At 40.8% G+C, this 27,703-nt stretch overlaps 1 long non-coding RNA gene across 1 annotated transcript; it reads right to left on the bottom strand.

Moving 5' to 3' along the window:
- Positions 1–2,453: 2,453 nt before the first annotated feature.
- On the bottom strand, positions 2,454–27,703 carry LOC145527033 (uncharacterized). The gene is made up of 5 exons (XR_014069418.1): positions 27,550–27,703; positions 24,964–25,101; positions 11,622–11,733; positions 10,085–10,191; positions 2,454–3,464 (listed from the first exon to the last, which is right to left on the bottom strand). It is a non-coding gene; the product is annotated as an uncharacterized LOC145527033 (long non-coding RNA).

The following is a 27,703-nucleotide window of genomic DNA, read 5'->3' as shown; positions in this document are numbered from 1 at the left end:
ACTTCACACCTCAGGATGTCCGGCTCTAGGTGAGTGACCATATCATTGTGGTTACCCAGGTCATTAAGACATTTTGTACAGTTCTTTGGCGTATTCTTGCCACCTCTTCTTCATCTCTTTTGCTTCCATTAGGCCCTTGCCCTTGTTTCTATCCTTTATTGTGCCCATCTTTGCATGAAATGTTCCCTTGATATCTCCAGTTTTCTTGAAGAGATCACTAGTCTTTCTCATTCTATTGTTTTCCTCAATATCTTTGCATTGTTCATTTAAGAAGGCCTTCTTATCTCTCCTTGCTAGTCTCTGGAATATTCATTAATGTACTGAAAATAAATTTCTTGTTGGGGGGTGCTTCACTGGCATGTCAGTGGTTAGGGCTCTGCGCTTCCACTGCAGGGGGTGTGGGTTCCATTCCCGGTTGGGGAATTAAGATCCCACATGCCACACTGGCAAAGAAAATAGAGAAGGAGAATTTCTTGGACTCTGTCCTTATTACTGCACTTAGTTGCTGAGTCCCCTTTCCACTTAAAAGCCTAACACTTAACCTTTTGTGTGAACTTTGCAATTTACAGATTACATTCAGTCAATCCAGGGCTTCTCCCCCTCTCCATTTTCCTTCTCTTTTCCAGGGATTTACATGTTGTTCTGACCTCAGAGGCCCCTGGTCCAGGATCTGCTGAGCTGGGTGATTCTCTGGTCTGGTTGCCAGCTCCCTTGTTTTGCTGCCCCATGTCTCCATCCACCTCTGCCAAGTTTGCCCTGAGCACACGGCCCCTCCCGTTCTGCCATCCCTCTCTCAGCCACTCCTGGGTGCTTTGGGGAGCTCAGGAAACTGCTGGATGCTCACTGTCCTGCAGCGTGTGGGGAAATGTCTTAGTCATCCCCGGAGGCCTGCTAGAAGCAAGCTGAGGATCCTCTCTACCCTCAAGTCCTTCCTGTATTCCTGCAGGGAATTTCTCATCTTCTCAATTGACTGAGGAGAGTGGCCAGAGGGTACAATCTTTTCTTAGGCACCTAAGTATAAGTGTTAGTCACTTCAGTTGTGCCCCCATGGACTGTAGCCCACCAGGCTCCTCTGTCTGTGGGGATTCTTCAGGCAAGAATGCTGGGTTGACATTTCCTTCTCCAGGGGATCTTCCTGACCCAGGGATTGAACCCGGGACTCCTGCCTTGCAGGAAGATTCTTTACCATCTGAGCCACCAGGGAAGCCCCTTAGGCACCTATCAGCATCTAAATTCTAGTCACCTGCCCTCAGATTTTCTTCTTTTTGTTTCCTTTCCATAGCCAGCTTCATACTTCCTCTTTGGTTTCTGATGTAAACGTTCCGAGTCCTCCCAAGTGTTTATTCATTTAGAACTCAAAAAAAAAAAAAAAAAGTTTCCTCTTTCAAGAAACCTGCCCTACAAGAAAAGCTACTATTTCAGCTTTGATGTTGAAATCCTATTCGGAAACTTAGTTGTTCTCTTCGTTCTGGGCTATGCACACTCATTCTAGAGCGATAACTGCTATTGATTAAGTAAAGGGGGAAACGGTAATCGGGGTGATAGGAGCCCCCTAGTGGGCATTTGGAAACGTGCAGGACATTTTTAGTGGTCACAGTGGCTTAGGGATTTGGTGGATGATGGTAAGGACGGTAAATATCCTGCAATTGCAGGACAATGCCATGCAAAATACCAATAGTTCCCTGCTGAAAAATGCCAAAGACATTCTTTGGGGGTTTTTCCAGTCTCTGGCCCCATCTCTCTTACTATACAGGACTGCTCAAGGGCCCTCTTGGCTCACCACTGAGAGCCTGACTCCTTTCCTGCCCACAGTTCCATGGGACTAGCTTGAGTCCTCAGGTAGTCTTTGCATCTCTCCGACCTGAGCTGTTTGAGGGAGGAGAAAGATGCTGGATCAGGAGGTACATTTAGCTATTCCACCCTTTAATTTCCCGTTCCTCTTCCACCCATGTAGGGCTTTGAGTTTTTGCCTCTGAGCTTGCTTGACCAGTCTCCTACACATAAAATTTGCCAAAGTTGTTCTCTTGCTTCTCATCCCCACTCCTATTATTGCTAATGTGCAAGAGAAAATGTGAAACAGCCTATATTTCAGTTTTGTCACTCACCACGATTTTGGGCCAGTCTTTTAACCCTACAGTCAGCTTAGTTTTCTCATTTGTAAAAATGAAGGCATGCGGCTAAATGATCTCTAACGGCATGTCAGCTCTGTGCTTCTATGGAAAAAAAATAGAATTTGTTCTGCGTTTCGGACACACTTTACCTTTCTTTCTTGACAAAGGTCCTTTAGTCTCTTTTGTTCAAAATTTAGAAGTGGACTCTTCAGAGGAAATGGCAATAATAAAACTAGATTATCATATCATTTTGTGGCAAGTGTTGGTTAAATATTGAACTATATATAGTAAAATATATATACATATATTTTGTTATTCTGTTTTTCACAAGGGATCAATCTCTCATCTTTCCTTGCTTTATTAATACATTCAGGAAATATTTATAATCATCTATTGTGTGTCAGGCGTTATTCTAGATACAACAGTGTTGAAAACATAACAGTGAACAAAATAAACTCAATGTTTTCACAGAGCTCACATTCTAGATTCAGTTCAGTTCAGTTCACTTGCTCAGTCGTGTTTGAGTCTTTGCGACCCCATGAATTGCAGCACGCTTGTCCTCCCTGTCCATCACCAACTCCTGGAGTCCACCCAAATCCATGTCCATCGAGTTGGCGATGCCATACAGCCATCTCATCCTCTGTCGTCCCCTTCTCCTCCTGCCCTCAATCTTTCCCAGCATCAGGGTCTTTTCCAATGAGTCAGCTCTTCGCATCAGGTGGCCAAAGTATTGGAGTTTAAGGTTCAACATCAGTCCTTCCAATGAACACCCAGGACTGATCTCCTTTAGGATGGACTGGTTGGATCTCCTTGCAGTTCAAGGGACTCTCAAGAGTCTTCTGCAATACCACAGTTCAAAAGCATCAATTCTTCAGCACTCAGCTTTCTTCACCGTCCAACTCTCACATCCATACACGACCACTGGAAAAACCATAGTCTTGACTAGACGGATCTTTGTTGGCAAAGTAATGTCTCTGCTTTTTAATATGTTATCTAGGTTGGTCATAACTTTCCTTCCAAGGAGTAAGCGTCTTTTAATTTCATGGCTGCAGTCACCATCTCCAGTGATTTTGGAGCCCAGAAAAATAAAGTCAGCCACTGTTTCCACTGTTTCCCCATCTATCTGCCATGAAGTGATGGGACTGGATGCCATGATCTTAGTTTTCTGAATGTTGAGGTTTAAGCCAACTTTTTCACTCTCCTCTTTCACTTTCATCAAGAGGCTCTTTAGTTCTTCTTCACTTTCTGCCATAAGGGTGGTGTCATCTGCATATCTGAGGTTATTGATATTTCTCCTGGCAATCTTGATTCCAGCTTGTGCTTCCTCCAGCCCAGCGTTTCTCATGATGTACTCTGCATATAAGTTAAATAAGCAGGGTGACAATATACAGCTTTGACGTATTCCTTTTCCTATTTGGAACCAGTCTATTGTTCCACGTCCCCAAGAAAAAGAAATGGAATAAAGCAAAATGGCTGTCTGAGGAGGCCTTACAAATAGCTGTGAAAAGACGGGAAGTGAAAAGCAAAGGAGAAAAGGAAAGATATACCCATTTGAATGCAGAGTTCCAAAGAATAGAAAGGAGAGATAAGAAAGCCTTCCTCAGCGATCAATGCAAAGAAACAGAGGAAAACAATAGAATGGGAAAGACATTCTAGATTATCAGTTCTCAAAGTGTGGTCCCTGAAAAATATCTCAGAGTATCGAAAAGGTCAAAACATTTTATTGATAATACTAAGCATTATTTGACTTTTTCAATGGGTTCACATTTGCACTGATGGTACCAAAAAAATGGTGGGCTAAATTAAGTGCCTTAGCATGAATCAAGGTTGTGGTGCCAATTGCTAGAAGTTGCTGTATTCTCCCGGAGAAGGCAATGGCACCCCACTCCAGTACTCTTGCCTGGAAAATCCCATGGACAGAGGAGCCTGGTGGGCTGCAGTCCATGGGGTCGCTAAGAGTCGGACACGACTGAGCGACTTCACTTTCACTTTTCCCGTTCACACACTGGAGAAGGAAATGGCAACCCACTCCAGTGTTCTTGCCTGGCGAATCCCAGGGACGGCGGAGCCTGGTGGGCTGCCGTCTATGGGGTCGCACAGAGTCGGACACGACTGAAACGACTCAGCAGCAGCAGCAGCAACTGTATTCTCCTCCACTGAACACTTGAAAGGAAGGGAAAAAAAGCCAGTTTCCTTTAAGCAGTCATTTACAGAGCAATACAAATTATTAACTTTTATATACAATGGTTGTCTTGAGGAAATCACATGTGATTATTTGACTTGTATGCTGAACTAGTCATTTTTAAATGAAATCTCATCTTTCCTTGAAAGAACAGCTGGAAGATGAACTATGGTTTTCTAGACTTGAAAACGGGCAGACTTTTTTTTGGAAATAAGCCAAGTAATTCTGATACTTCCAGGAAAATAACTGGCAGTATTTGTTGCCAATGATAAAATTCAAATTTGCAAGCAAAAATTAGAATTTTTAAACATCTGTATCTACCACTGTTAGTTTGATAGCTTCCCAAAACACAAATTCTGATGAGATTTGTGGCAATATTAGCAAATGTGATTTCTCAATGTTGTGTAATGACGTGTGCCAACATTTGGAAGATCTACATAGCTCAGTGAACTATCTTCCAAATGACCAATGCATGAGGCATACAAAATCATGCATAGGTTAAAGATCCATTAAAGCTGTGAGACAGACATGAAATTTTAATGTGACAGTATGAAAAGAACTTTTCAGCATGTTTCAAATGTTCCAGTATCACGGTACTTCAGGCCTGGTTTTCTTTCAGAAAATAAATTTAGTAGTTCTCAGCCAAATAAGCAAACACGTCCCCAATTCTCATGTTTGGTAATTATAAAACTTTTAGTGAATATGAATACTAAGGTTTGTGTTCTGAGAAGTGAAGTGTTTCCTCTATTTTAAAATGTATTTGGTTAAGTGAAAATTAGTAAGCTTGTGCTTACCTGCATTTTTTTGGAATGCAGAATATTAAGAAGTAGTGTCCTAAGTGACACAGAGACCAGAGAGGAGTAAAGCATCAACAGCAGACTTTCTTCAAATACTTAGAATGTCCTACTGGATGAAGCACAAGCTGGAATCAAGATAGCTGGCAGAAATATCAACAGCCTCAAATATGCAGATGATACCACTCTAATAGCAGAAAGTAAAGAGTAACTAAAGAGCCTCTTGATGAAGGTGAAAGAGGAGGGTGAAAAAGCTGGCTTAAAACTCAACATTCAAAAACTAAGATCATGGCATCCAGTCCCATCACTTCATGGCAAATAGAAGGGGAAAAAGTGGAAACAGAGGGAGATTTTATTTTCTTGGACTGCAAAATCACTGTGGATTGTGACTACAGCCATGAAATTATAAGACATTTGCTCCTTGGAGGGAAAGCTATGACAAACTAGACAGTATATTAAAAAGAGACATCACCTTGCCAACAAAGGTCCATATAGTCAAAGCTATGACTTTTCTGGGCTTCCCTGGTGACTCAGATGGTAAAGAATCACCTGCAGTACAGGAGACCCGGGATTGATCCCTGGGTTGGGAGGATCCCCCAAAGAAGGGAATGGCTACCTACTCCAGTATTCTTGCCTGGAGAATTCCATGGACAGAGGAGCCTGGTGGGCTACAGTCCATGGGATCGCAAAGAGTCGGACACGACTGAGTGACTAACACTTTCCCTTTCATGTATTTTCCAGTAGGCATGTACAGATGTGAGTGTGGACCATAAAGAAGGCTGAGCACTGAAGAATTAGATGCTTTTGAATTGTAATGCTGGAGAAGACTCTTGAGAGTCTCTTGGACTGCAAGGAGATCAAACCAGTCAATCCTAAAGAAAATCAACCCTGAATATTCACTGGAAGGACTGATGCTGAAGCTCCACTACACTGGCTACCTGATGCAAACAGCCGACTCATTGGAAAAGGCCCTGACGCTGATTGAGGGCAGAGGGAGAAGGGGGCAACAGAGGATGAGATGGCTGGACAGCATCACCGACTCAATGGGAAGGAACCTAAGCAAACTCCGGGAGATAGTGAAGGACAGGGAAGCCTGGCATGCTGCCATCCAAAGAGTCAGACACAGCTTAGTGACTGAACAACAACAACTTGTATAACTGTGGTGAGCCAGTGAGAGGGACCTGGCTGTCTGGAAACAAAAAAGTCATTGCTTTTTTTATATTTGTCCACTGAACTTATCAAAAGCATTGAGCAGAAAACACAGACATAGGTGATTCATCCTTCTGGTGTTCCTTCTCAGTGCTCTTTCTATAATACAGATGTGATCATGTTTGGTTTCTCATTGTTTGACATTGTTTGGACAGTCCAGAATGTTAATCATACGGAGAATTCCTGGTGCACATAATATATCCATAGTCCCGCATACATAACATATATTATATATGTGTAAATTTTATTTTTGAATCTTCTAGAACAAAATAGTCAAAACTTTTCTCAGGATAAATATTCAAAACATGAAAATTATATTTTCAAGTATACAAATGGTGTGTTTATTGCTGAATTTTTCGAAATACTTTATAGAATACATACTTGTCTTCCTCCTCTCTTTAAGCTTTGAAGCTTTTATCAAAGAGCCTGTCAGTGGGACCTCCTTGGTGGTCCAGTGGTGAAGACTCTGTGTTCCCAGTGCAGGGGGCCCAGGTTCAATCCTGGTCAGGAAACTAGATCCCACATGTTAGTAACTAAGATCTGGCACAGCCAAATAAGTAAGTAAATAAAAATAAATATAAATAAGCCTGTTTGTGGCTTACATTTGAGATTTTGAAAGCAGTTTTTAATCCTAAGACTTAGTTTCTTGTGTTCCTTCTCAGACTAAGCACCAAAGTGTTAGTTGCTCATCATGGCAACCTACTCCAGTATTCCTGCCTGGAGAATCTCATGGACAGAGGAGCCTGGCAGGGTATAGGCACGGAAGCCACTTCACACGCACGCATGCACGTACATGCACATCCAGCCAGCTCTTTGTGATCCAGTGGACTGTAGTCCATCAGGCTCCTCTGTCCATGGGATTCTACAGGCAAGAATACTGGAGTGGGTTGCCATTCCTCTCTCCAGCAGTTCCCGACCCAGGTACTGAACCCAGGTCTCCTGAGTTGCTGGCAGATTCTTTACCATGTGAGCAACCAGGGAAGCCTAAAAGGGAAGACAAAACTAGGCTTTCTTCATCAACTATACCAATAAAAAATGTAATGGGGAGAAAAATGTCTTTAGAGCTTTCCTTGGCAGAATTTTCCTTTTCTCCTGCATAGACCATTACTTAACTCTCTTGTGACATTTGTAAGTTTTTGATACAGAAGAATTATTTGTGTAAGTTCTTGATGAATAAAATAAATGTATATGATTATTGAGATGATGACTGTTGATTCTGATAGACATTTATTATAGTAATCCAGATATAGCTATTCTAGTCACCTCAAATTACATAGGATGCTTATTTCTGAAATGATAATGGTTCGAGCCAGATGCTTTTTTTTTTAAAGTTCATTGATCTATTTTCAGACTTCACGCTGTAGCTAGCCTTTAAGAAACTATTCCTTGTTGAATACTGTTTCAAAGAAAAATATCCTCAAATATACAAAAATGTTATTACTCTTCACTTTTATAGAGACATATTTATGTCAGATTGGGTTTTCTTTATAAAACTCTACCAAAGCAACATATTGCATTCATAAAATAGGAAGATATGAGAATGTTTGATTAAGTTAGATATTAATGAGACTTGAAAGTGTGAAACAGGGACTTCCTTAGCAGTCCAGTGGTTAAACTCTGCCCTTCCACTGTAGGGGGTGTGGGTTTCATCCTTGGTGGGAGAACTAAGATCCTGCATGCTTCACAGCAAGGCCAAAAATTAGGAAAAAAAAAAAAGTAAAATAATGCCACTGTTTTTGCAATTAAAAAAAAATACAATTCTTTTTCATAAAAATATGTTATACATGGTGATATTTAATGAATTTATCATTGTTATCTTAAATGCATTAATAAGTAACAGCATTTAATCCTGTATACATATATATATGTATATATAATCTGATTTCTTTGGTTTCATCCATTTTACTAAAAGTTTTATTATGGAATATAAATATTATTCTTTATACTTTAAAATATTTACTATTTTTAGGAGCAAAATGGACATGATGAGTTATCAAACAAACCTCTATACTTTCTTTTCTATTTTTACTTTTTAAAAAAGTTATTTTTTTTAATTGGCGGATATTGCTTTACAATATTGTGTTGGTTTCTGCCACATATCAACATGAAAAGGCCATAGATATGTGTATGTCCCCTCCTCTTGAACTTCCCTCCCACTTTCCACCTCACCCCACCCGTATCGGTTATTTTTTTCATCATCTCTATCAGAGGGACAATTGCTATAGTTGTTTATATGTATTTATATTGTTTTTAATATTTTTCTAAAATATTATTTGTATACCACATTCACCCTAGAAGGTAATTTGATAGTTTATACATTTGAACATCTGATAAAAATTTCAGATTCATATATACTAATATATTTATTATATGCCATTGGAGAAGGAAATGTCAACCCACTCTAGTGTTCTTGCCTGGGAAATCCCATGGAGAGAGGAGCCTCGAGGGCAGCAGTCCATGGGGGTCACAAAAGACTCAGACACAACTCAGAGACTAAAAGTCAAACAACAAATATGCCATAGGGAAAGACAAAGACTTGCTATCAAATGATTCTCCTTACTGTATTTCCATTTGCTGCAAAGAACAGTCTGGAATCTCTACTCCTCCCTGCTGTCAGTGTCATCAAACATACGGCTTGAAACCAAACATCTTGGACTAAGAAGCAAACTTTTGAAACCAAAATTAAACATAATTGATTGCTCTGTCTTTTTCTTCTCTTCTTCTTTTGTCAAAAAGCTATATAAAGCTTTCCCATGAAGTTGTACCCCATCCCCTATTCTTTATCTCTATTCCTTGGGACAGCACTAAGTGGTCTCATTATTTTTCACTGGGATAAAAAGCCACTCTAGAATTATCTCACCCTATACCACTAAATTATGCAACTAAAACAACTCAAAAGGGAAAAAAAACACTAAAATAATATAAAGTAATAATCACTTTCTGTGTGCCTGGTGCTTTGTATTTGGTATTGTTAATCTCACAAGAACATACAAAGTGAGATTTATTATATTATTCATTTGTCAGATGAGGAAAGTGTTAGTTGTTCAGTCATGTCCAACTCTTTGAGACCCCAAGAACTACAGGCCACCAAGCTCCTCTGTCCATGAAATTCTCCAGGCAAGAATACTGGAGTGGGTTACCATTCCCTTCTCCAGGGATTCTGGAAACCAAGTTTCAAAATTCTGCTTGAGTTCAGATTACTAATAAGTGGTAGACCTGGAATTCAAGCCCAGGACTCTGTACCTCAGAGGTAATAAATGTGAATAGGACTTGAAATCAAGTCCCCTGCTCTTTCCATTACATTGTGTACTTCACAGGTAACTGATGTTACTTGCAAGAAATAATAATAGTTACAATATCAACAGAGTAAAAAGGCAACCACACAGTGGAAGAAATACTTTGCAAATCATATATCAGGTAAGGGATTAATATTCAGAATATATAAGGAACTCCTAAAACTCATCAAAAAACTCCCCCAAACAATCCGATACAACAATCAGCAAAGGACTTGAATAGATATTTCTTCAAAGAAGATAAATAAATGGCCAATAAGCACATTAAAAAAAGATCAACAACATTAATTACCAGGGAAATGCAAATTAAAACTAAAATGAGATACCATTTCCCACCCAATAGAACAGTTATTATCAAAAAACTAGAGAATAAAAAGTGCTGGGAAGGATTTGGAGAGATTGGAACTCTTGGGTGCTCTTGGTGACAAAGTGAAGTGGTACAGCTGCTGTGGCAGATAGTGTGGTGGTTTCCCCCTACATTAAAAATAGAATTACCATACGATCCAGCAATCCCGTTTCTGGGTATGTACGCAGAAGAACTGCAAGCAGGGTCTCGAAGAGATGTTTTGTATCCATTTTCATAGCAGCATTATTCAAAACAGCTAAAACATGAAAGAAACCCAAGTGTCCAGTAATGGATGAATGCATTCTATGTGAAATATACATACCATAGAATATTATTCAGCCCTAACAGGGAAGAAAATTCTGACATATCCTACAACATGGATGAATCTGGATGACATTACGCTAAAAGACACACACAAAAACAAACAGTATATGATTCTACTTCCATGAGGTACTTAGAGCAGTCAGACTCAGAGAAGCAGAGAGAACAGTGGTCGCCAGCAGCTGAGGGGAGAGTGGAATTGGGAGTTATCGAGTTTAAAGAAGAAATAGAACTTTCTTTGTTCACCGATGACATGATTGTTTATACAGAAGATCTGAAACAATTGCAAAAAACATCTCTCTGGGACTAATAAGCAATTGTAGTAAAGCTGCAGGATATAAGGTTAACATACAGAAGTGTATATGTTCCAATAATGAACAAGTGAAATTTAAAATTTATAAAAATAGCACATACATTAGCATCCCTCTAAAATGAAATACTTAGGTATAAATCTAACAAAATACGTGCAAACTCTAGTTTAAAAAACTACAAATCTTTGATGAAAGAACTCAAAGACCTAAATACATGGAGACATATTCTATATACATGGACAGAAAGACTCAACATTGATCTATAAAGTCAGTGCAATCCTAATAAGATCTTAGTAAGTTACTTTGTGGATATCAACAATTGATTATAAATGTACACAGAGGCCGTCCCTGGTGGCCCAGTGGATAAGAAGCCTCCTGCCAGTGCAGGGGATCTCTGCTGCAGGAAGATTCCACGTGATGCAGGGCTGCTAAGCCCTGTGTGCCACACTGCCGCCTGTGTGCCTAGAGCCTGTGCTCTGCAACAAGAGAAGCCACCACAATGAGAGGCCCATGCACCACAGCTAGAGAGTAGCCCCTGCTCACGACTAAAGAGAGCCTGCTCGCAGCAACGAAGACCCAGTGCAGCCAAAACAAATAAATGAAATAAAATTTTAAAAACTTAAATAAATTTACACAGATAACAGATCCAGAAGAGCCAACACAATATTGAAGGAAAAGAAAAAAATCAGAGGGCTGACACAACCTGAACTTAAAACTTACTATAAACTACAGTAATCAAGCTCGTGTGGTGTTGGCAAAAGACAAGACAAGATGTGTAGACTGATGGGAGAGCCTAGAGAGCTCAGAATTACATTCATATAAATATAATCAACTGATCTTTGACAAAGAAGCAAAGACAGCACAATGAAGTAAAGATTTACTTTTCCACAGATGGTGCTGAAACAACTGGGCATTGATATATAAAGATATGAATCTAGACACAGACATTATACATCTTATGGAAATTAACTAAAGTGTACATATCACAGACCTAACAGTAAAACACAAAACTGCAAAACTCCTAGAAGATAACACTGGAAAAAATCTGTATTACCTTAGTTAGGTATGGTGAGGACTTTTTAGATATAATACCAAAGGCAAAATCCATGAAAGAACTGATAAGCTGGCCTTTCTTAAAATTAAAAGCTTCTCCTCTGCAAAAGACACTGTGAAGAGAAGGAGGAGACAAGCCACAGGGTGGGAGAAAATATTTGTAAAAGGCAACTCTGTTAAAGGTCTTTTCTCCAAAATATACGAAGAACTCTCACAACCCAACAACAATACAAAAGTTGATTATAAATGGGCCAAAGATATGAATAGATATCTTACTAAAGAAGATATACAGTTACCAAACAATCATATGAAAAGATGATTAACATCATATTTCATTGGGAACTTGAAAATTAAAACAAGATGTCACTATACATGTATTAGAATAGTTAAAAGTCAAAATACTGAGAACAACAAACCGTATTGAGGATATGGAGCAACAAGAACTCTCATATATTGCTTGCATGAGTGCTAAGTCACTTCAATCGTGTCCAACTGTTTGCAACCCCATGAAGCCCATCAGGATCCTCTCTCCATGGGATTATCCTGACGAGAATACTGGAGTGGATCTCCATTTCCTCCTCCAGGGGATCTTCCTGACCCAGGGACTGAACCCACGTCTCTTATGTCTCCTGCGTTGGCAGATGGGTTCTTGATCACTAGTGCCACCTAGAAAGTCCCATACATTACTTGCATGAATGAAAAATACTACAGCCACTCTGGAAATATTTGGTGGCTTCTTAAAAACTAAACATAATTTTGCCACAAAATCTAGCAATCATGCTTTTGATATTTAGCCAAAGGAGTTAAAAATTCATGTTAACACAAAACCTGCACATGGATGTCTATGTCAACTTTATTCGTAATTGCCAAACTTGGGAGCATCCAATATGCCCTTTAGTTGGGGAACAAATAAATAAACTGGTACATCCAGGAAATGGAAGATTATTTAGCACTGAAAAGGAGTTATCAAACCAGGATAAGACAGAGAGGAAATTTTATCACATATTACTAAGTGAGAAAAGCTAATCTGGAAAGGCTATATCTTATATGATTTCAACTATATGGCCTTCTAGAAAAGGCAAAACTACGGACACAGTAAAGTGATGAGTGATCGCCTGGGGTTAGAGGGAGGAAAGGTTGGATAGGCAGAGTGCAGAGGAATTTAGGGCCATTATGTACAATACTGTAATGTTAGATACATGTCATTATACATTAGTCAAAACTCATGGAATATGCAATACCAGGAATGAATTTTACTGTAAATTATGGACTTTGGATGATAATAATTGTATTAATTCTCCACTCCCTAGGATTTGTTGCTGTTGCTGCTTATTGTAGTTGCTATTGGTTAGTGACTTTTCTAAACAGACTAATACTATAGTCTGTTCTGTGCTTTATGTGGCCCCTGGAGTCTCTGTTATATTATCTTAGTGGTCAGCTAATGATTGCACACAGCTTCCTTGAATATATACACACCTTAGAGATATTGCAGCTTTGGTTCCAGACCACTGCAATAAAGCAGATATCTCAAAAGAACTAGTCATAGATTTTTTGATTTCCAATACATATAAAAGTCTGCTGACACTACCCTGTAGTCTATTAATTATGCAAAAGCATTATGTCTAAAAACCCAAAAATGTACATACCTTAATTAAAAACCTTTATTGCTAAAAAATGCTAACCATCATCTGAGCCTTTAGCAAGTTGTCATATTTTTGCTGGTGGAGGGTCTTACCTCGATGTTGGTGGCTGCTGAGCTTTCAGAGAGGTGGTTGCTGAAGGTTGAGGTGGCTGTGGCAAAGTCTTAAAATAGGACAACAATGAAGGTTGCTACATTGATCAACTCTTCCTTTCATGAACAATTTCTCTGTAGCATGTAACGCTGTTTGATAGGATTTTACCCATAGCAGAACTTAAAAAATGAATCCAGCTTCTCAAACCCTGCTATTGCCTTTATCAGCTAAGTTTATATAATATTCTACATCCTGTTTTTCAACAAACTTCATAGTTTGTTGTTCAAACAATATTTTCACATGGAGTAGATTCCATCTCAAGAAAACACTTTCTTTGTACATCTCATCTTTGAAGCACTTTCTTTGAAGCAACTCCTCATTCATTAAAGTTTTATTGTGAGTTTGCAGCATTCAGTCACATCTTCAGGCTCCACTTCTAATTCTAGTTCTCTTGCTATTTCTACCACATCTGCTGTTACTTCCTCCACTAAAGTCCTGAATCACTCAGAGTTACCCATGAGGATTGGAATCAACTTCTTTTATCTTCCTGTTAATGTTGGCATTAAGACCTCGTCCCATGAATCACAAATGTTTTTAATGGCATCTAGAACTGTGAATCCTTCCAAAAGTTTTCCAGTTTACTTTGTCCAGATCAATCAGAGGAATCGGAATCTATGACAGCTATAGCCTTACAAAGTGTATTTCTAAAATAAGACTTAAAAGTCAGAATTAATCCTTGATTCATGGACAATAGGATAAATGTGTTAGTAAGCACAATATTGTTGAAATCAACATTAATTTTCCTTGGTGGCCCAATGGCTAAGACTTTTTGCTCCTAATGCAGGGAACCTGGGTTTGATCCCTGGTCAGGGAACTAGATCCCACATGGCACAACTAAAGATTCTAAGTGCCGCAACTAAGAACCATCACAGCCAAAGAAATAACGGGTGGTGATGCTCAGTCATGTCCGACTCTTTGCCACCCCCGTGGACTGTAGCCAGAAAGCTCTTCTGTCCATGGGATTTCCCAGGCAAGAATATTGGGGCAGGTTGCCATTTCCTTCTCTAGGGGACTTTCCCTACCCAGGGATCATACCAGAGTCTCTTGCATCTCCTGTATTGGCAAGCAGATTCTTTGTCACTGCAACACCTGGGAAGATCATAAAAATAAATAATAAGAATAAATTTAAATAAATTATAAGAATAAATAAATAATTTTAAAAATTTTGTTGAAAAAGAAAGAAAATAACAATAATCTCATTGTAAATCCATACCAGAGACTCTTGGATGACCAGGTTCATTGTCAATGAATGGAATATTTTCAAAGGAGACTCTTTTCTGAGCAGTAGCTCTTAACTTTGGGCTTAAAATATTCAGTAAACCATGTTGTAAACAGATGGGCTGTCATCCAGGCTTTGTTGTTCCATTTACAGAGTACAGGCAGAGTAGATTTAACATAATTCTGAAAGGTCCTAGGAGTTTCAGAATAGTAAGTGAGCATTGGCTTCAACTTAAAGTCACCAGCTGCACTGGCCCCAGCAAAAGAGTCAGCCTGTCCTTTGAAGTTTTGAAGGCAGACATTGACTTCTCTCTAGCTATGATAGTCCTCGATGGCATCTTCCTCCAATATAAGGTTGTTTCATCTACATCGGAAACCTGTTGTTTAGTGTAACCACCTTCATTAATTATCTTATATCTTGATGACTTGCTATAGCTTCTAGAACAGTCCTTGCTACTTCGACTTGCACTTTTATGTTACAGAGATGGCTTCCTTTTTTAAACCTTATGAACCAACCTCGGCTAGCTTCAAACTCTTCTTCTGCAGCTTCCATGCGTCTCTTAACCTTCACAGAGCTGAAGAGTTAGGGCTTTGCTCTGCATTAGGCTTTGGTTTAAGGGGACATTGTGGATGGTTTGATTCACTAAAACTTTCTCCATATCAGCAATAAGGCTGTTTTGCTTTCTTATCATTCATGTATTCACTTGAGTAGCACTTTTAATTTCCTTATAAGAACTTTTTCTTTGTATTCACAACTTGGACAACTGGTTCAAGAGGCCTAGCTTTCAGCCTGGCATGATTTCCTCACTAAGCTTAAATCATTTCTAAATTTTTATTTAAATTGAGAGACATGTGAGGCTTCCTAGGTGGTGCAGTGGTAAAGAATCTGCCTACCAATGCAGGAGCTGCAGAAGACATGGGTTCAATCCCTGGCTTGGGAAGATCTCCTGAAGAAGGGAATGGCAACGTACTCCCGTATTCTTGCCTGGGAAATCCCATGGTCAGAGGAGCCTGGCAGGCTACAGTCCATGGGGTTGCAAAGAGTCGGACATGTCTTAGCAACAAAGCCTTCCTTTCATTCGAAAACTTAGATACCATAGTAGGGTTAATAACTATCCTAATTTTAACATTGTTGTGTCTTAGGGAATAGGGAGGCCCTAGGAAAGGGAGAAAGATAGGGAATAGCCGGCTGATGGAACAGTCAAAACACACATAGCATTTATTGATTCTGTTCTCTGTCTTATATGGGCACGGTTCTTGGAGCCCCAAAACAATTAAAATAGTAACATCAAAGATCACTGGTCACAGCTCACTATAAGGAGCAATAATAATAATGAGACGTTTGAAAAATGGTGAGACTACTAAAATGTGACATCAGGGTGCCTTGTGCTCAGTCATGTCCGATTCTTTGTGATCCCATGAACTGTAACCCGTCAGGCTTACATCTGTACATCTGTCCATGGGATTTCTCAGGCAAGTATACTGGAGTGGGTTGCTATTCCCTTCTCCAGGGGATCTTCCCGACACACAGAGACATGAAATGAGCAAATGCTACTGGAAAAATGGTGCTGGTAGACTTGCTTGATGGAGGGTTGCCACAAACCTTCGATTTGTAAAGAATGCAATGTCTGCAAAGTGTAATCAAGTGAACCATAATAAGGTATGCCTCTACCTGGAACCAAAAAATCTTCCAATCTTTGCAGAGGACCCGTATGTGTTTATTGTGGCCTACTTTCAACACTAACCTTAGAGCTGTAAAATCAGTAGGAGGTGAGAGTTTCAGAGTTTTTTTGGGTCTTCCTGAGCATACAACCTTATGCTTGCATTTGGCCTTCTACCTTCTCAAGACTTTGTCAAAGCCTTGCACTCATTTTCCTCACAAGCTTTTTGTTTGGTCTACTGTTTGCCCCAGTTATTAATGATCACCTTGGCAGCAACCTAAGACAGTAGACTATAAGGATTTTCAACAAATACCCCTGGGAAGGAGCTTTAGTACTAGGCTAGTTGCTGTTGTTCTCGTTTAGTCACTAAGTTGTGTCTGACTTTTTGTGACCCCATGGACTGTACCCACCAGGTCCTCCTGTCTGTGGGATTTCCCAGGAAAGAATACTAGAGTGGATTGGCATTTTCTTTTCCAAGTGATCTTTCTGACCCAGGGATCGAACCTGTGTCTACTGCATTGGCAGGCGGATTCTTTCCCACTGAGCCACCAGGGAAGTTGGAGTTAGGCGAAATAGATATATGCCTTTGAGTCACCATTCTAGGGAGCCACCAGGCAGATCAGAACAAATAACTAATAACAATTCTTTACTCACTCTAGTACCAGAAATGCAGGCTGTTATTTTCCCAGCTACCGCTGATACAAGGAGTGGGAGATGGGACTAGAATCCCATTAGTACTTACTAAGAACCAGCTATTTCCCTTGAAATAATATTTTTGCCAGGTTGTTGCAGGCCTTTGGCTAGTTTCCAGAGTTCAAAGAAAGTTGATTCTGACAGTCTTTTGTCTAGTTTTCATTGCTTTTATGGAGGGGTAGAATTTGGAGTTCCTCACTTTGCTATTTTCACTAATGTCACTTCAGCCCATTTTAAACCTTGATAATAGCTAATCTAGAGACAAAAAGGGAGAAGGAAATGGCAACCCACTCCAGTATTCTTGTCTGGAAAATACCGTGGATGGAGGAGCTTGGTGGGCTGCAGTCCATGGGGTCGCTAAGAGTCGGACACGACTGAGTGACTTCACTTTCACTTTTCACTTTCATGCACTGGAGGAGGAAATGGCAACCCACTCAAATGTTCTTGCTTCGAGAATCCCAGGGATGGGGGAGCCTGGTGGGCTGCCGTCTATGGGGTTGCACAGAGTCGGACACGACTGAAGTGACTTAGCATCAGCAGCAGAGACAAAAAGCACTGTAGGAAACTAATAATTAAAAAAAAAAATCTTTGTTGTGATACGACTGACTAGAGACTTCAATCTTGTGGCCAGGACTCTATCTTTGACATCTTGAGGAATCTTAGTTTATGGCAGCTGTGCAGCTAAGATGTCCAGAAAGAGTTTGTACAAGTGTTCTAGGCAAAGCCAGTCCCTGAGAAGGTTTAGTCTAATATGACCCTCAACTTTTCGGAGTCTTAAACTCTAAAGCATTACGTCCTATTCTCAGAAATGATCCATACTAACCAAACTCATAATAAACTAATTTATAAATAATAATATCAAGAAATTATTTCATAATGTGAACTGTTACTGGCAAGACAATCAACATCTGACCATTCTGGGGTCACTGTTTCCCAGTGTGTTTGCACCTTTGGAAGAGAGCAAGCTGAAAAATTGCTTGGCAAGCAGGGTAGGTAGAATAATGTTGTTGTTGTTGTTTAGTTGCTAAGTTGTGTCTGACTCTTATCAACCCCATGGACTGAGGCATGCCAGGGTTCCCTGTCCTTCACCATCTCCTGGACTTTGCTCAAATTCATGTCCATTGAGTTGGTGATGCTATCCAACCATCTCACCTCTACTGCCCCTTCTCCTTTTCCCTTCAATCTTTCCCAGCAACAAGGTCTTTTCCAAAGTGTTGGCTCCACATCAGGTAGCCAAAGTATTGGAACTTCAGCTTCAGTTTCAGCATTAGTCCTTCCAATGAACATTCAAGATTGATTCCCTTTAGGACTGATTGGTTTGATTTCTTGGCAGTCCAATGGGCTCTCAGGCATCTTCTCCAGCACCACAATTGAAAGCATCAATTCTTTGGCACTTAGCGTTTCCTGGTGGCTCAGATGGTAGAGAATCTGCCTGCAATGCAGGAGACCCGGGGTTGATGCCTGGGTCAGGAAGATCCCCGGGAGAAGGGAATGGCAGTCCACTCCAGTATTCTTGCCTAGAGAATTCTATGGACAGAGGAGCCTGGCGGGCTACAATCCAGGGGGCTGCAAAGAGTTGGACATGACTGAGTGATTACACTTTCACTTTTTTTCAGCCTTCTTTATGTTCCAACTCTCACATCCATACAGGACTACTGGAAAAACCATAGCTTTGACTATATACGTTTGTCAGCAAAGTGATGTTTCTGCTTTTTATTTATAATATGCTATCTAGGTTTGTCATAGCTTTCCTTCTAAGGAGCAAGCATCTTTTAATTTCATGGCTTTATGGCAGCATAGTCACTGCCCACAGTGATTTTGGAGCCCAAGAAAAATATCTGTCACTGCTTCTACTTTTTCCTCTTCTAATTGCTTAAAGTTATGGGACTGCATGCCATGATCTTAGTTTATTGAATGTTGAGTTTCAAACCAGCATTTTCACTCTCCTCTTTCACCCTCATCAAAAGTCTCTTTAGTTCCTCTTCACTTTCTGCCATTAGAATGGTATCATCTGCATATCTGAGGTTGTTGATATTTCTCCCAGCAATCTTGATTCCAGCTTATCATTCATCCAGCCTGGCAATTCACATGATGTGCTCTGCATAGAAGTTAAGTAAGTAGGGTGACAATATATACCCTTGTCATACTGCTTTCCCAATTTCGAACCAGTCAGTAGTTCCATGTCTGGTTCTAATTATTGCTTCTTGACTTGCATACAGATTTCACAGGAGACAGGTAAGGTGTTCTGGTATTCCTATCTCTTTGGGAATTTTCCACAGTTTGCTATGATCCACACAGTCAAAAGGCTTTATTTAAAAATGTATTAAAAAAATACATTTGAATCGGTTCTATTGAGATGGATGAAACTGGAACCCATTATACAGAGTGAAGTAAGCCAGAAAGAAAAACACCAATACAGTACACTAATGCATATATATGGAATTTGAAAGAAGGTAACGATAACCCTATATACGAGACAGAATAAGAGACACAGATTCATAGAACAGTCTTATGGACTCTGAGGGAGAAGGTGAGGGTGGGACGTTCTGGGAGAATAGCATTGAAACATGTATATTCTCATATGTGAAACAGAACACCATTCCATGTTTGATGCATGAGACAAGGGCTCAGGGCCGGAGCAATGGGATGACCCAGAGGGATGGGATGGGGAGGGAGGTGGGAGGAGGGTCCAGGAAGGGGAACACATGTAAACCCATGGCTGATTCATGTCAATGTATGGCAAAAACTACTACAATATTGTAAAGTAATTAGCCCCCAACTAAAATAAATAAATTTATTAAAAAAAAAAAGTGAGTGTATCAAATATAAGAGAGCTGCTAAAGACAATAGATTTGAAGGAAGACTGTCCATTCTATTTACCAGGAAGAATTAATTCCACATATTCAATACCTTGTACATCTAGTATATATTCTGAAGCACGAGCCCTTGCAGTGAACTTTGGTAAGCATTGACAAGTAAAGTGTTCAGCTTAGTGCCTGGTTGCGAGTGGAAGGACAATATGCAGGGACCTTGACTTTAGGGGATACACTAAAAAAAAAAAAAAAAAAAAGGCTTTATTTAGCATAGCCAATGAAGCAGAAGTAGGTATTTTTCTGGAATTTCCTTGCTTTCTCCATGATCCAACAAATGTTGGCCATTTAATCTCTTGTTCCTCTGCTTTTTTCTAAACGCAGCTTGCACATCTGGAAGTTGTTGGTTCATGTACTATTGAAGCCTAGCTTGAAGGATTTTGAGCATAATCTTACTAGCATGTGAAATAAGTGCAACTGCCTGGAAGTCTGAACCATCTTTGGCATTGCCTCTCTTTGGAACTGGAATGAAAACCGACCTTTTCCAGTCCTGTGGCCACTGCTGAGTTTTCCAAATTTGTTGACATGTTGAGTAAAGCACTTTAACCGGATTGTCTTTTAGGATTTTAAATAGCTCAGCTGGAATTCCATCACCTTCCCTAACTTTATTCATAGTAATGCTTCCTGAGGCCCATTTGACTTCATACTCCAGAATGTCTGGCTCTAGGTGAGTGACCACACCATCGTGGTTATTCAGATCGACAAGACCTCTTTTGTACAGTTCTTCTGCATATTCTTGCCACCTCATCTTAATCTCTTCTTCTGTTAGGTCCTTACCATTTCTGTCCTTTATCATGCCCATCCTTGCATGAAATATTCCCTTGATATCTCCAATTTTCTTGAAGAGATCTCTAGTTATTCCTATTCTATTGTTTTCCTCTATTCCTTTCATAATTTATTTAAGAAGCCCTTCTTATCTCTCCTTGCTATTCTCTGTAACTCTTTATTCAGCTGGGTATATCTTTCCCTTTCTCCTTTGTCTTTCGCTTCTCTTATTTTCTCAGCTACTTGTAAAAGTTCCTCAGACAACCACTTTACCTTCGTGCATTACTTTTTCTTTGGGATGGTTTTGGTCACTGCTTCCTGTACACTGTTATGAACCTCTGTTAATAGTTCTTTAGGCACTCTGTCTACCAGATCTAATCCCTTAAATCTATTTGTCACCTCTACTGTATAATCATATGGGATTTGATTTAGGTCATACCTGAATGGCAACCCATTCCAGTATTCCTGCTGGAAAAATCCCATGGACAGAGGAGACTGACAGGCTACAGTCCATGGGGTCGCAAAGAGTTGGACATGATTGAGCACGCACGTTGTTGTTGCTGTTGTTGAATAGCCTAGTGGTTTCCCCTACTTAATTCAACTTAAGCATGAATTCTGCAATAAGGAGCTAATGATCTGAGAATAATGTAGTTGGGTGTTATTGTAAAATATTTCTTCTAGATAGGGTACCAGGTAGAACGTCCATCTCTAACTCTGGGACTCATTTGTAAAATGTCAATTATGGTCACTGCTTAAAAATATTGGTGTTAGGATTAAGTGGAATTACACATGTGCATGAATCATGACTTCATTACAAATGACAGAAACAAATTCAGCTTTAGCTTAGACACAAAGGAAAACTTCATGATTCACAGAATCCAAGGAATGACTGAACAACCAACCCATAATACCTTCCTCTTTGTCCCTGTTCAGCTTTACTCTGTTAGCTCTGTCCCCTGCACCTGTAGCCTAGTTTCTGCCATATGATGAGGAACATGGTCACTGATAACTCCCAGGCTTTACATGTTAGAAGTTGGATACCAGAGAGTCTACTTCCCCCCGCATCCATTCTTACTTCCTGTTAGAAAATATTTGGGTTATACCCTCAAGCCTGAAGAAATCAATTGTGGCCAAAGAATTGGGGACTTGAAAGAACATGCAATTTTCCCACAGGATCTACGGGGCTTAAGACAATAGAAGAAAGTGAAAGTGAAAGTCGATCAGTTGTGTCTGACTATTTGCGACGAATTCTCCAGGCCACAATACTGGAATGGCCACAATACTGGAATGGGTAGCCTTTCCCTTCTCCAGGGGATCTTCCCAACCCAGGGATCAAACCCAGGTGTCCCGCATTACAGGTGGATTCTTTACCAGCTGAGCCACCAGGGAAGCAAGACAATAGAAGAAAAGTGTGGTAAATTGTATTGTTGTTGTCGTTTAGTCTCTAAGTTGGGTCCAAGTCTTTTGAAACCCCATGGACCATAGCCTGCCAGGCTCCTCTGTCCATGGAATTCCCCAGGCAAGAATACTGGAGTGGGTTGCCATGCCCTCCTCCAGGGGATCTTCTCTACTGAGGAATGGAAGCTGAGTCTCTTGCATCTCCAGGATCGGCAGGCAGATTCTTTCCACTGAGCCACCTGGGAAACCCAGCAACCTGGTGAAAGCTAACACAGGTCCCAGAAAAGGAGAGGGAAGATGCTGACTGGTGAAACATTAAATTATCTAAAACAGTCCCTACAATACACAATGCATTCAATACAGACTCCCCTGAGAAACATCCTAACTATCCTAACTATCTGGACTTCCCCGGTGGTCCAGTGGTTAAGAATCTACCTGGTAATGCAGGGGACCCGGGTTCAATCCCTGGTCTGGGAAGATCTCACACACCATGGTCAAAAACCCATGCGCCATGACTCCTGAGCTCAAGCTCTAGAACCTGTGCTCTGCAACAGGAGAAGTCATCACAATGAGAAGCCCTTACACTGCAAGGAAGAGTAGCTCCCATTCACTGAAACTAGATAAAGCCCACATAGCAATAAAGACCCAGTGCGGCCAGGAAAAAAAATTCTAACTTCCCAACTCCCACTTTCAGTGAGTCACAAAAATTTCTCATTACAAAGGTGAATTACAATATACTGAGAAAACATAATTTATTCATATTCCTCGGATTTTATTTATTCTGTATGCTGCTACCCTGATTGGATTTAGGTGAGTTCTGGTCCTGGCAACTCACTGGAACTGCAACTGGGCCACCAGGAAAGTCCCCATCAGACATTTAATGACTTCATTAATTCTAGATGTTATTCAGAATGCTGCAGATAAAGAATGAATGAGGCATACTTCCTGAGTCCCAGGAACTCACTTTCTAGTCAAGAGGATAAACAAATCACTTGATTTATACAATTGGGGCTTCCCTGGTGGCTCAGTGGTAAAGAATCCGGCTGCCAATGCAGGAGACGCAGGAGATTGGGAAGAGCCCCTGGAGAAGGAAATGGCAACCCACTCCAGTATTCTTGCCTGGAAAATCCCAATGACAGAGGATCCCGGCTGGCTACATTCCATGGGGTTGCAGATGAACCGGACATGACTTAGCAACTAAAACCAAAAATGTGCTAAAATGGAGTTACGGATAGGTGACTGTGAGAAATCAGAGAAAGAATACTTTGAGTAAATTACTAATTTGGAGAAGTGGAGAATTTTGAACTAAGTAAAGATGATATGGAGTGAGCAGAGCATACTAAGATGGAACACATTATGTAAAGGGAGGGAGAACTACTTTAGCAAAAATGTGAATGAGGACAGTGAAGTAGGATATGTTGCAGACTGAGGCTAGAGGGGTTAAGTAGGAGCCAAATCATGTCGCCTGGGCTTACTTAAGGAGCTTAGACTTAACCTTATAGAGGAGTGGCTTCAAACTGGGCTCAACAAATCCCCTCAGTCTTCACTGAGTTGGGGAGGGCACGGAAGGCCAGTTGGGCGTCATAGCTTTGGTTCTGACGTCTATTTCAATGAGACCAGCTCAGTTAAGCTTTATCCCTCTGCTGCTCTGCTCAGTCGCTCAGTCGTGTCCGATTCTTTATGACTCCTCTGTCCAGGCTCCTCTGTCCATGGGATTTTACAGGCAAGAATACTGCAGCGGATTGCCATTCCCTTCTCCAGGGAATCTTCCTGACCCAGGGATGGAACTCGAGTCTCTTGAGTCTCCTGCATTGGCAGGCAGAGTCTTTACCACTAGCACCACATGGGAAGGCTCCTAACCATTATCCCATCATATGCAAAATAGTTCCCTGACCTAAAGGTGTTGCTGCTGCTGCTGCTGCTGCTAAGTCACTTCAGTCGTGTCCGACTCTGTGCAACCACATAGACGGCAGCCCACCAGGCTCCGCCGTCCCTGGGATTCTCCAGGTGTTGGATGTTGATCAAAATCTTACACGTAAGGGGGTTGGAGAGGGTATCTTTGGCTTGGAAAGCATGAGTCCTGAATAGTTTAAGCCAATTGCTCTGAAGACAGATCACAAGATGAGTTACTATTTCTACAGGGCCTGTAATAATCTGGTTCACATCCAATGAGTACCTTGCGCAAAGATTAGGTCACAGGAATCTTCTGTGATCATTGCTTTCCACCAAGTTCAAAAAACCTGTGGGTTTGTCATCACAATTTAAGATCTATCCTTTATATTGTACCAAGAAAAACACTGTATTTGCTCCCTTTCCTTAACTCAACTGGGGGATAAAACTGAATTAAGCACTCATAGCTCTCAAGGCAGATGTCAGTTTATTTGGGAGGCAGTAGGAAGAGGAGGTGGAGAAGGCAATGGCACCCCACTCTAGTCCTCTTGCCTGGCAAATCCCATGGGTGGAGGAGCCTGGTAGGCTGCAGTCCATGAGGTCGCTAAGAGTCAGACACAACTGAGCGACTTCACTTTCACTTTTCACTTTCATGCATTGGAGAAGGAAATGGCAACCCACTCCAGTGTTCTTGCCTGGAGAATCCCATGGACAGAGGAGCCTGGTGGGCTACAGTCCACGGGGTCACAAAGAGTCAGGCCTGGCTTAGAGACTAACACTACTACTACTACTGTAACTGTATTAACTTATCTAATCATCATAACAAAGCTAAGAGATAGGTATCGTGTGATCCCCATTTTATGTATAAGGAAATTCAGGTCTAGAAGTTAAGTAACGTAATTTGTTCAAGATGCCTCAGTGGTAAATGGCTGGGCTAGGATTCAGATTCAGACAGTAGCCTCCTGTTATGTGCCCTGACAATCACTGAGCTAAAACATCTCCTTACAGAGAGCCCTTTGATGTAAAGGGTGTAAAAAGAAAGCCTAGCCTGGGACCTGGGGTTGGTCTTCTTTTATGGCTGCTCTGGGCTTTTCTCTAGTTGTGGCGAGTGGAGGCTACTCTCTAGTTGCAGTGCACAGGCTTTTCACTGTGGTGCCTTCTCTCGTTCAGTCAGTGGTTGCAGCTCCTGGGCTCTGGAAAAAGTGAAGAGAAGTCGCTCAGTCGTGTTCAACTCTTTGTGACCGAGTGGACTGTAGCCTCCCAGGCTCTTCCGTCCATGGGATTCTCCAGGCAAGAATACTGGAGTGGGTTGCCACTTCCTTCTCCAAGGTTGCTACAAAAAGAAGTCAAAACTGTGCCCTTATCAACTCATTTACTTCCATAGGTCTAAACTCTAACTGGGTCAACTATTTTATTTTGCTCAGGGAGGACACTATAAGTAGACATTCTTGGGGCTTTTAGCTACTAAGGAACCCCAGATCTTTAATGCATTTTCAAATAGTACATTCTAAATGTGGAATGTACAATCCACACTTAGTACAGTCTAGTACAATCTCAGTGTGGAAAGTTACACACTCAACATGACTCTTGCCTTTCCTTTCCTGAGGGAAATCTTTGATTAGGATTTAGAATTATTCTCCACACAACTTATTTGTTTAAAAAGTTTATAACATACAGCTCTAAGTGTTGGTGGGCCAATGAATTGCGAAATTTGCTTTTTAGATCATTTCAGCTACAGCAATGAAGATGAAAGATGAATTTAAGAGGTGCATGACTGAAGCCTGGGAGATGAGAGGCCATTATGACAGACAAGGGAAAAGATTAAAAGATGAATGCAGGCAGTGGCAGCAAGCAATCAGAGGAGGGGGAAGGTTTTTTTAAATTTAGGAAGTCAAGAGGTAAAACTTGGTAATTTCACGGATTATTCTCCATTTGCGCTACAGAACCGTTTTCTACCTTTCTTTGTCCTGCTCTGTGCCCTGGAGGGTGACTGACTCTCTGGACTGTGTTATCTAAGATTCTCTACTGGCTGGCTTTGGATTGGGTGCTGCTAGTAGGAGCCATCACTAAGAGATTGGTAGGTAGGGGGAGAAAAAGGTCAGGGAATTCTCTCCTCTGCTGACAGCCATACTTCCAGTTAGGTGGCCTCTCTTCCACACCTACCACTCTTTCTGGGTCCTGGTAAAGTAGTCCTCTCCCTCTGCTTCTTCAGGACAAAGGATGGTAACAGCTTCCAGGTGTTGCTGGTCTCGGGACACCTCACAAGCTTTGCTGATTCCCTGAACCTCCCTGACTTCTGTCAACAGTCCTTTGATTAAACTCTCTTTAATTGATAAGCCCTCTGAGTTTTTTCCTGCTGGGACCTGGACTAGTCATGATTGATGGGGAATAGGGAGAGGAGTGCAAAGAGTTGAGGTGACTCCCAGGTTTTTTAGATTTTTTCCTGTAAGTGGATTTTTAGCATTTTTCTGAATGCTTAGTCAGGACATGCTCTATTCAGATTACTTGGAATCCATCTCTGGCACCAACATTTTGGTTGGTATTTCCAGCAGGAGACTCAGGCAGGTTCTCCAGAACCAAGTACAGTTGATATATGGATTTTCTCTATCACTGCCTCTGAACTCTGTTGTCACACTCCTATAGGCCCCTGTACACTCAGATTTTCAACTCAGCATTGGTTTTGCTGTTGTTAGTTTTACATCTAATTTTGCGTTCTAGATTTTGAAATGTACAGGAAACAATTAGAAAGGGCTACGTAAAACAACAGCAACAAGAATCCTAATTACAGTAAAAGCTTTTTTAAAAATGGAAGAAACTGGGAATATTTAGTGAGAATCTACTAATGCAAATTTTAATAGCCAAGCAGCTGTACTGTGGCTGTAGTGTTTTGCTGATTCAATTATAAAATTTTCTCTCAAACAAATAATTCAATATGATGAATGTTTGATTTTTCATCATACAACAATCACTTCAACTCCAAAGAATTTAATTGGCTCTTCACAATTCTTGTTAAGCCATAAACAAATTATATTCCCACTCCCCAGACTGCCTTTATGCCTATACTGCCTACCCTACATACTTCAAATACATCAGCAACCCTGTAGAAGCCTTCCCCAAGGAACGGGAGAGTGAGATGAACTGGGAGGGTAAGACTGACATCTACACACTACCATGTGTAAAACAGATAGCTTGTGGGAAGCTGTTGTACAGCACAAGGAGTTCAGTTCAGTACCCTGTCTCAGACGTGTGGGATGGGGGTGGTTGGGAGGGAGGTTCAAGAGGAAGTGGATATATGTATATAGATATAGTTGATTCAGGTAGGTGTACAGCAGAAACTAACACAACATTGTAAAGCAATTATATTCCAATTTAAAAAAGAAAACAACCTGCCCTGTACCCTACATTCCTGGTATGCACATTAACCTCTCCAGGGAGCTCTTTAAAAAGACTCATTTCCAGACTCCACCCCAGGCCAATTAAATCAGCATCTTTGGAAATGAGGCCCAGGTGTGGATATTGTTGAAAAGCTGCCAAAATGACCCTAAAATGCACAGAGCTGAGAGCAAGACTCCAAACTATAGAATATACAAGATCCCTCAAAAAAGATACGAGTTGCCTCAGAAGATATATACCCAAGATACCTTGTGTCCAGTAAACTGCTTAATCCCTTGTTAATGAACTTCCTGTGAGCTTTCTTCCCCCTGTTAACCTTCAACTTTTGCACACTGGAAAGCTGAGAGCGCTTCAGTTGGTTTTGCTTCCTTGTTTGGCATACCTGGTTTGTTGACAAGCTGC

Source organism: Giraffa tippelskirchi, chromosome 11 (genome assembly GCF_054371585.1).
Source record: "Giraffa tippelskirchi isolate mGirTip1 chromosome 11, T2T-mGirTip1v1.2.pri, whole genome shotgun sequence".
NCBI lineage: Eukaryota > Metazoa > Chordata > Mammalia > Artiodactyla > Giraffidae > Giraffa > Giraffa tippelskirchi.
The sequence above is the reverse complement of the archived record's forward strand: the minus strand, read 5'-3'. Positions and strand labels throughout refer to the sequence as shown.